A 9,676-nucleotide genomic window follows, 5' to 3' on the forward strand; every position below is an offset into this window, starting at 1 on the left:
AAAAAAAAAAAAAAAAAAAAAAAAAAATTAGGTGGCGTGCTGTGGCGATTTCAGTTCTCAGGGCGCGGCCCAGGATCCGCTGTTGCACGAGGAAGGCAGAACGCCCAGGTCGGTGCTCGGCCCAGATCTATGCCCCCGTTTCTACAGTTCACACTTGCGTCTCCCTCCCTCCCTCCCTGGCTTTCTCCTCCCCCCCTCCCTGGCTTTCTCCTCCCCTCCCCGGGCTGCCGGGCTGCGGGACCAGCTGCGCGGTGGTAAGTGCAACGCGCCTACGCCTCAGAGACCCGATGTTTGTAGCGGTCCACCGTGCCAGTCAGGCGCAGCCCGCGGTTCGCGGCCCGCTTATCTCTGGGGCGGGATCCGGGAAAACGCGCGGACAGCCTGGACTTTGGGAGGGCTGCTCAGGTTTCGCCCCGGAGTCAGTGCTCTCCGTTCTAATGAGACTTCTCGTTTCTTTCTTTTTTATCTTAATGGGCCCTGTGATGCAGGTATTTGTAGTTTAGTCGTTGTAGTTTGAGAAAAACTTAAGTATTGTTCATCTGCTAAAATGCTAATCGCAAAATGTGCTGCAGACATCCGCATTCCGTCCATTCAACTCCAAAGCGCTTACCTTGAGTCATGGGATTGGGCAGTGATGAAAACACAAGTCCTCCTCCTCAAATAGCTCCTCCTCTGGCCTGTTCCGTTTACACTTGTTTTGTAAGACCCCTGCGCCAAGTTATGATGACTTATTTTGTTAAAACGCTTAAGGTCATGGGAAATCGTTACCTCTGCTAGTACCTGGCTTTTCGCATGGTTGCTCAGCCTTCCATCTTCCACCCATCATTCCAAACGCAAGCTGAGCGTAAAGATTTTGTAATCTACCCATAAGGCTATATCTGCTATAGAAATACATGTGTGTGTACGTACAGAGAGAGAGAGAGAAGATTGTGTGGTAATGAATTTGTGCTGATTCGTTACTGCTATAACAATTTCTTGAGTAATTTGCAACATACTTTTAGCAACATTCTTTTAAATAGCTTTGTAGTAATTACTTTCGTCCATTATTTACTTGCATGATTAGGAAGAAAACTCTTGTTAGGACTTTTGAAGTACCAACATTTACATTCTCGGAAGATGCCTCGACACAAACTATTAAGAACACAGCGTTTGGGGTTGTGGAGCTTCTAAAAGTCCTTAAATGTTAATGCAATTTTCAAATGCTCCCACCATGAAAAATGTATTTGTTAAAGAAGTAAAACTGAGCTCACATTTTAGTTAGAAAGTACAAAGTTAGGATTTTTGTTAAACCTTCACCCAAGAATTGATGAGTGTATGTAGGGGCTGGTAATAAATTATGGAGATTTAATCTGCTAGTCAGGATTTGCAACATTTAGTTGAGTCTCACTAAAAATATGGGGTGTTTCACTAACACTAATAAGCACATATAAGAGAATTGTAATAATGATGCTTTTAAAAAAGTTAACAGTTTTGTTGCATCTATGTTATTCTGCCTTGATAAGCGGTGAAAAGTGGGAATCCAACGGAAGCAGCAAGCAGCTCTGGAGAGGGCCAGCTTCCTCCCAATACCACTGTCTTGACTAGACCATAATATGTCAACTTTCTTTAGATGCTATTGTGAGATTGTTATTTGGTCTTGCCTCCATTTGTCTTTCTTATCTCTTCTATTTGCTCTTTTTGTTTCCTCCTTAGATAACAGGAACTCTGTCTTTTCTCCATCCTTTCATTTTTTATTTAAAATTTCGAGTTTTAACAGTATGAAACCTGTGCCCAGGGCTGGCAATATTTTCTTAGTGACAGAGCACTATCCCCAGCACCACAAACACAAAAATCTGTGCTCATTCAAAGACTTGTGATTCCATTTAATTCATTCAGTGGCTTCTGTCTGGTGTAATTGTTTGGAATAAATGGTGTAGTGATGATTTTGGGCCTTCAGTGATTTTAGAGATAGTATTAACTGTGGCCTTTATTTTAGTTAGGCTAATGTAATTGACATTATACACTAGCCAACTGGATTGTCATTTAAATATTTTTTATAACTACCATTTCCTGAATTCCCCATTATGTGCTAGACAGGGTGCAGTAATGTTTAATTACACCCTTTTGAATAAGTTGTGGTTATCTTTGGGGTTTGCTTTGTTTGTTTGTTTTATGGAGGAGAGAATTAAGACTAAGAAGGATCACAGTAGAATTGAGTTTCAGACTTTTATTCTGTCTTTTCCTACATTAAGTTATGGAGCATCTACAAAAAGCTCCTCTGATTGCTTTTCTGATTTTAGTCATTGTAGATTTTTTTCCTCTCTAATTTTTAGAGTACCTTCTCAGAATTCCAAAATTATTATGAAATCATCCCCCCAAAATTAAGACACAGACTTACATTTGTTTTTTTAGATGAAGGTAATGGACACATAGAATGGATTTAAATATTTTTATTGTTGCTGGGCCTGGTGGTACACACCTTTATTCCAGTAAGAGGCTGAGGCAAGAGAATTGCAAGTTTGAGGTCAGCCTTTGCAATCTAGCATGACCCTGACTCAAAATTAAAAATTAAAAATGATTGGGGATATAGATCAATAGCAGAGTGCCCTTGGCTTCTACTCCCAGTAGCAAAAAACAAAAACAAAACTGAATTAAAAAAACAAACAAAAAGAAGTTAAGTGTTTTTAAATTTTAGTTATTGATTGAATGCCACATACTATATCCAAAAGGATGGTAGCTTTTTCTGTTTTTAAAATTGGGTGAGTGAGGCTGATTGAATTAATCTGTAAGTCAACCTTATAGATTGACTTTTTTTTTTTTTCTGGTACACAATTTAAAAGATATCTTTTCCAAATTTATTTTTATCTTGTGCAGTGGATGAAGATCAGAAGCTATTCTTTGTGTATCAGCAGATGGGAAATTGTGCTGCCCTAGCTAACCTCTCTTTTGAGCTGCTACTAGCTGCTGTGACTGTGGGTGCTCAGTTTCTCAAGAAGGGAAGGGATGAAAACCTTAAGAATTCTCTGAAGGACTAGATGCTAGTAATACAATTTACCAAATGATTAAGGTTCTCATTTATTGAATCCCAGTCTAAACCGTGTAATGTAACCAGCATGGTGGTGCATGCCTGTAATCCCAGCAACTGGGAAGGCTGAGGCAGAAGGGTTGGAAGTTTGAGGCCATCCTCAGCATTTAATGAGACCCTGAGCAATTTGGCGAGACCCTGTCTCAAAATGGCGATGTAGCACAGTGGTAGAGTGCCCTGGGTTCAATGCTGGAGATGGGAGCGGAGCCGGTTGGGGTGGGGTGGCATAATATAGATCCTGTGTGTTAAAAGTTTTTTGTTGTTGTTTTTTCATTACCCTAGTACTAGGGGTTGAACTCTAGGCCTGGCACATGCCAGGTAAGTGCTCTACTGCTGTGTTATACCATAAGCCTTTTTAAGTTTTATTTTGAATCAGGATCTCACTATTGCTGAGGCTGGCCTCATATTTAGTGATCTTCTTGCCTCAGTGTCCTAAGTAGCTGGGATTATAGGCATGCTCCACTGCCTCAATTAAACATTTTAACAAACATTTCTTTGTAATCCAAAGGAAAGAGTCCTATTTTTTAATCATCTTTTTATTAAAATTCTGATATGTTATATGGACTATATATGTGGTCTGGATTAATCATACCTTCTACTTTGCTGAGGTGAAAAACTCTGTGTAACAGACATGCATTTAGCAGTCTATCCCCCACCCCCACCCCCAAGTTCTTGACTTTTTGGTAAAATATTTGAGAATAGCTGTATTTTGAGTGCTTGTACAATGTATCACTCATAACATTTGCTTGTGTTTTACTAATGTCCTGTTTTTTCTTTGTTTGTTTATGATAACATTACTATCAAGTTATGGTATGTCAGTTGAGATTACAGAAGTATTGAGATTCAAATCTGGAGGGCAGTACTTGGAATTATTATTTAGGACTGGCACACATTAACAGAACAATTTAGTTCATATGGTTTAATGAACAGTGTTTTTTAGAATTTGATCTACTTGTCAGCTGAAAGGAGTTTTGTTACTTTGTGTCTTCAGTAGCACATACTGGGAAGTGCATGTTTCAAATTAAAACAAAAATTGACATATAAGCATTAAAATGTCAGTTTATAATATTTTGAAAAATATAAAAATTATTCTATGTGGCATTTTAGTCTTACAGAGAAAGGAAAAATACTGTTTAGCTATAACACTGTTGTTTTGACACTATCACAAAGGTAAAAGTAAGTAGAAGTTTTTAAGTTTTTTATTTGACTTTGTAAATGAAAGAATTTAGAGTATGCTAGGTAAGGTTGTTATTTACATGAAGTCTGACATACTGATGGCATCTGTTGTTACACTTTTGTACATGTACTCAATACACAGTGTAACAATCCTTATCTTTAATTCTCTGTTTATACTCTGTTTGTTTTAATAATAGTGTGATACTCTTATAAAAATGACCATTTATTTGGATTTTTATCTAAGGGACTGGGTATACTTTCCCTTTGTGCTTAAGTAAATACAGTCTGGAAAAAGGTATAGGAATAGAAATGAACAGGATTTAAGTTCTAGCTCTGGGTCTACTGATCTTTATGCCTTAATCTTTGTACCTCAGTTTCATCATCTGTCAGGCAGATGGTAATATCTTGTCTATTGCAGATTATTATTTTGAGGGTTAGATAATGCTGCAGATATAAGTATTTTGAAAAAAATTAAAATCTTAAAACTAAGAGCTTTGAATTTATTTTCAGCAAATCCTTATCTTTAATTCTCTGTTTATACTCCTGTACCTGCTGGAATATAGGACTGATATCTCTGAAGTTATCCTTTTCATTTCATTTTTTGTCTAACCTTGACCTTTTCTATTCACAATTAGTCTTTCTTCCTTTCTTGCTAGTTCCTGCCTCCTTCTAAAAATCTAAACACTATCATCTCCTGGTATTTAATAGGGTCATGTGGAAAATAGCATTTGTGTTACTTGGCTGCAAATAATAACTTAGGGGCATATATTCTATTCAGAATGATGTATAGGATAAAATATTATCCAAGCATTTTAGCTGTAATTATGCATTTATAATTCACTGAGACAATTTATAACTCTGCTGAATTTGTACTTTGTTCTCCTTTCAGTTTACTTGATGACCATAATCACATTACCACAACATCTTTGAAAATTAGACTAGGTTCATTTGCCAGCACTGTGGTGTTTAAATTTTAGTGGAGGAAATAAGTACCATATTGAATCAGGGCAGCTAAGGGCTATAGATCTAGCTTAATTTTTGAGATTAAAAAAATTACAACAGGGCTGGGGTTGTAGCTCAGTGGTAGAGCCCTCGCCTAGCACGTGCAAAGCCCTGGGTTCGATCCCCAGCACCACATAAAAATAAATAAATAAAATAAAGGTATTGTGTCCAACTACAATTAAAAAAATAAATATAAAAAAATATAACAGGTGCAATTAAATTGCACTTTGAAATCTTAGGTCACATGAGTACAGATCTCAGTATTGAGGAAAAGGTATTTCTAAGCTATGACATGGAATCATGTTGAGCGGTTTTAACATGCCCTTATTAAAATCTTTTTTTCCCCACATTTTTATTGGTGCATTATAGTTGTACATACTGATGGCATTTGTTGTTACACTTTTGTACATGTACTGAATACACAGTGTAACAACATAATTTGGCCAGTATCACTTCTCAGCGTTTCCCTGATCCCTCCCCACCTCCCACCCCTTGGTCCCTTTCCTCTACTGATGTCCCTTTGATTTTTTTTTTTTTTTAATTTTTTTTAATATTTATTTTTTAGTTCTCGGCGGACACAACATCTTTGTATGTGGTGCTGAGGATCGAACCCGGGCCGCACGCATGCCAAGCGAGCGCGCTACCGCTTGAGCCACATCCCCAGCCCCTGTCCCTTTGATTTTTATGATATCTGCCCCATCTTTCTTTTCCTTTTCCACTTCTAGCTTCTGCATATTAGCATACCTTTATTGTAATTAATTTCATATTTTGGTGTTGGTTTTGTTTTAGGTCTCACGTTTTGGTGAAGCATTCATCTGGTTTTGGTTTATACAATTTGAGACTATTTTTTAATAGGTGAGTTTAACCTATTATGTTCATTATTGTTGCTGACAGATTTGGACTGTTTCTATTTATAGCACTTATCCACTCTTTGTGCCTTTTCTTGAATTGTTTTCTTCTGTTTTCCTTAGCTAGTGTGAAAGGTAGTTAATTATATTTCTCTTCTTTTGATGTTTACCTTTAGTTTTTCTATTGGGCCATAATTTACACTCAATAAAATTTATACTCTGGTGTAAGTTCTGTAAGTTTTGATAACACATGTACCTGTAGTCAGTGTAACTACCACAATAACAGTTCCATTGACCCCAAAATTTCTTTGTGTCCCTTTCCACACTCCAAGCCTTTGGCAACCATTAAATTGTTTTTTGTTTTTTGTAGTGTTACATATTCCAGAATTTCATATAAATGAAATTATATATTCTTTGGCTTCATTTACTGCATTTGTGTTTTTGTGTGCATTAATACTTTTTTTTTTTTTTTTTAATTACTAAGTAGTATTTTACTATTTGGGTATACCATGCTTTGTTATTTATTTGCCAATTGAAGTACATGTTTCCAATTTCTGTGTTTATGAATAAAGTTACTATAAATGTTCACAGTCAGGATTTTTTGGGGGTGGAGGTGGTGGTACCAGGAATTGAACTCAGGGGCACTCAACCACTGAGCCACTTCCCCAGCCCTATTTTGTATTTTATTTAGAGACAGGGTTTCACTGAGTTGCTTAGTGCCTCACATTTTGCTGAGGCTGTCTTTGAACTTGCAATCCTCCTATCTCAGCCTCCCAAACCTCTGGGATTACAGGCATGTGCCATAGCATCCGGTGCCCACAGTCAGTTTTTTTTTTGGAGGTGGGGAGGGCCAAGGATTGGATTCAGGGACACTCAGCCACTGAGCCTTATCTCTATTTTGTATTTTATTTAGAGACAGGGTCTCAATGAGCTACTAAGCACCTCTCTCGTTGCTGAGGCTGACCTAGAACTCATGATTCTCCTCTAGCCTCCCAAGCCACTTGGATTACAGATGTGCTCAACAGTCGTGTTTGTATTGAATGTATTATTTATTTTATTTATTTGTATTATTTATTTTATTTGGTGCCAGGGATTGAACCCAGTGATGCTTAACCCCTGAACCATATCCCTAGCCCTTTTGACACAAGTTGATCAATTTTGTTGCCCAGTACCTTCCCTATTTTATTTTATTTAGAAACAAAGTCTCATTGAGTTGCTTTAAGACCTCGGGAAGTTGCTGAGGCTGGCTTTGAACTCTGATCTTCCTGCTTCAGCCTCCAGAGCTACTGGGGTTACATGTATGTACCACTGTGCCCAGCTTCATAATTTTGGCTATCTAATATGTGCATAGTGGTATAACATTGTGAATTTAATTTTCCATTTCTCTACTGTATTTTATTTAGAGACCTTGTCTCTAAATAAAATAATATTGAACATCTTAAGTTGGGCATGATGGCATGTGCCTATTGTTCTAGCTACTCAGGATGGCTTGAGCTCTGGAGTTTAAGACCAGCCTGGGCAATGTAGCAAGTGCCTATCTCCATAATCAAAAACACAAGAGAGAGAAAGAGCAGGCAAGCACATATGTTTTTATTGTCACATTGTAACTATAAAATTTGTGGAGAGCTGGAGTTGTAGTTCAGTGGTAAGAGTACTTGCCTGGCATGTGTGAGGCACAGGCTTTCTCAGCACCACATAAAAATAATCAAATAAAATAAAGGTGTTTATCTACAACTAAAAAAAAAATAGTGGAATCCATTGTGATATATTTGTATATATACACAAGTTGGTCAATTTCATTATCCAGTTCCTTCCCTATTCCCTCACTCTATCCTCTCCACTACTGATCTCTCTTCTATTGTCATGAAAATTCCCTCTGTCCTCTCTCTTCTCTAGCTTTTGCATAAAAGAGAAAACATTTGACCCTTGATTTTGAGTTTGGCTTATTTCATGATATATTCCAGTTCCATCCATTTACCTGCAAATGACATAATTTTGTGCTTTATGACTGTATAAAATTCCATTATGAGTACTAGACTGGTTCTGTAACTTGGCTATTGTGAATTGTGGTGGCATAAACCTGTATGCATATATGCTGTAGTATGCTGATTTTAATTCTTTTGGATAAATGCTGAGGAGTGAGATCTGGGTCATGTGGTGATTCCATTTCTAATCTTTTGAGGAACCTCCATTACTGATTTTGGTAGTGGTTGTACTAATTTACAATTCCAACAGCACTGTATAAATGTTCCTTTTCCCCCACATTCTTTCTAGAATTTTTTATTGTATGTATTTTTGATGATTGAGAGCCTCTATTCATGTGTTTGTTTGCCATGTACATATTTTTGTGTGTGAAATATGTGCTCAAATCTTTTGCTGATTTTAAGATTTTTGTTTTCTTACTAAATTTTAAGAATTCTTTACATAGTCAGGATGTAAGTCTAGCCTCTGTTTCTCCCAAACTGTGGTAGCGTGTGTGTCTTTTTATAGTCTTATCTATGTTTCACAGAGATGTTTTGTATATGTTGTAAGATAAGGTCTGTTTAAAGTCTTTAGCATGTAATATCATTTGTTGAAAAGAAGACTATACCTTTCCCATAGTCAGCCACTATTGTCAAAAATCATTTGACCAGACACATGAGGGTTTATTTCTGGGCTCTCTGTTGTGTTCCATTGGCCTACAGGTCTCTCTTATACTATTTTTCCTTGTTTAAACTATGTGCCTTTTATTTCTTTCTGTTGCCTTATTGTTAGTACAGTGTTAAAATACTGACAGTAGACATCCTTGCTTTGTTAAGTTTATGATCTTTATTTTATTTATTTATTTATTTTTGGTATGAGGGACTTAACCCAGGGATGTTTAACCACTGAGCCACATCCCTAGCTGTTTTTATGTTTTATTTTGAGACAGGACCTTGCTAAGTTGCTTAGGGCCTCATTAAATTGATGAGGCCGGCTTTGAACTTGCAGTCCTCCTGTCTCAGTCTCCCCAAGTCATTGGGATTATAGGTATGTGCTACCATGCCCAGCAATACCTTTTAAGTTTTAAACACATATACTCTTGTGCTATTTTGTTCATTGCTAGTAGCAGTAATGAAGAACTTAGAAAGATGGAAGATAAAGTTAAGAAAATTTTCATCTACATCATAAACAACTAGAAAAATGAGAAGTTATACTCCATTTATGTATGATATGTCAAAATGTATTCTGTCATGTATAACTAATTAGAACAAATTTTTAAAAATTTGAAAAAAAAACTTTTTGGGGGGGGTACCAGGAATTGAACTCGGGGGCACTCAGCCACTGAGTCATATCCCCAGTCCTATTTTGTATTTTATTTAGAGACAGGGTCTCACTGATTTGCTTAGCGCCTCGATTTTTGCTGAGGCTGGCTTTGAACTCACCATCCTCCCAAACTGCTAGGGTTACAGGCACGCACCACTTCTCCCAGCAATAAAAAAAAAAAAAAAGTCTAAACATTAAAATCAGTGCAAAGAAATCAGTGAAACCTAGACGATAGAAGAAATGTGTTATACATAAATCATTTAAATATCAAATTTTAAAGTGTTTCCCCCCCCCCCCCCCC

The 9,676-nt window shown here is 37.1% G+C and overlaps 2 protein-coding genes across 5 annotated transcripts in view; one reads left to right on the plus strand and one right to left on the minus strand.

Annotated features, from left to right (window-relative positions):
* Hnrnpk (heterogeneous nuclear ribonucleoprotein K) overlaps window positions 1-634 on the minus strand; it is a 10,680-nt gene extending 10,046 nt beyond the window's left edge. The window contains exon 1 of the mRNA XM_048800433.1: window positions 611-634. The gene's annotated coding sequence lies outside the window, so the exon portion shown is untranslated. The remainder of the gene's footprint in view (window positions 1-610) is intronic.
* Window positions 6-9,676, plus strand: part of Rmi1 (RecQ mediated genome instability 1) — a 26,450-nt gene continuing 16,779 nt past the window's right edge. The window contains exons 1-2 of one of the 4 annotated variants that reach the window (XM_015506089.2): window positions 6-108; window positions 6,032-6,097. The gene's annotated coding sequence lies outside the window, so the exon portion shown is untranslated. Of the gene's footprint in view, window positions 255-6,031; window positions 6,098-9,676 lie in introns of all 4 variants that reach the window. The other 3 variants (XM_048800428.1, XM_048800429.1, XM_015506090.2) reach the window with 3 other exon arrangements.

The sequence above is a fragment of the Marmota marmota genome, unplaced genomic scaffold (genome assembly GCF_001458135.2).
Source record: "Marmota marmota marmota unplaced genomic scaffold, marMar, whole genome shotgun sequence".
Lineage (NCBI taxonomy): Eukaryota > Metazoa > Chordata > Mammalia > Rodentia > Sciuridae > Marmota > Marmota marmota.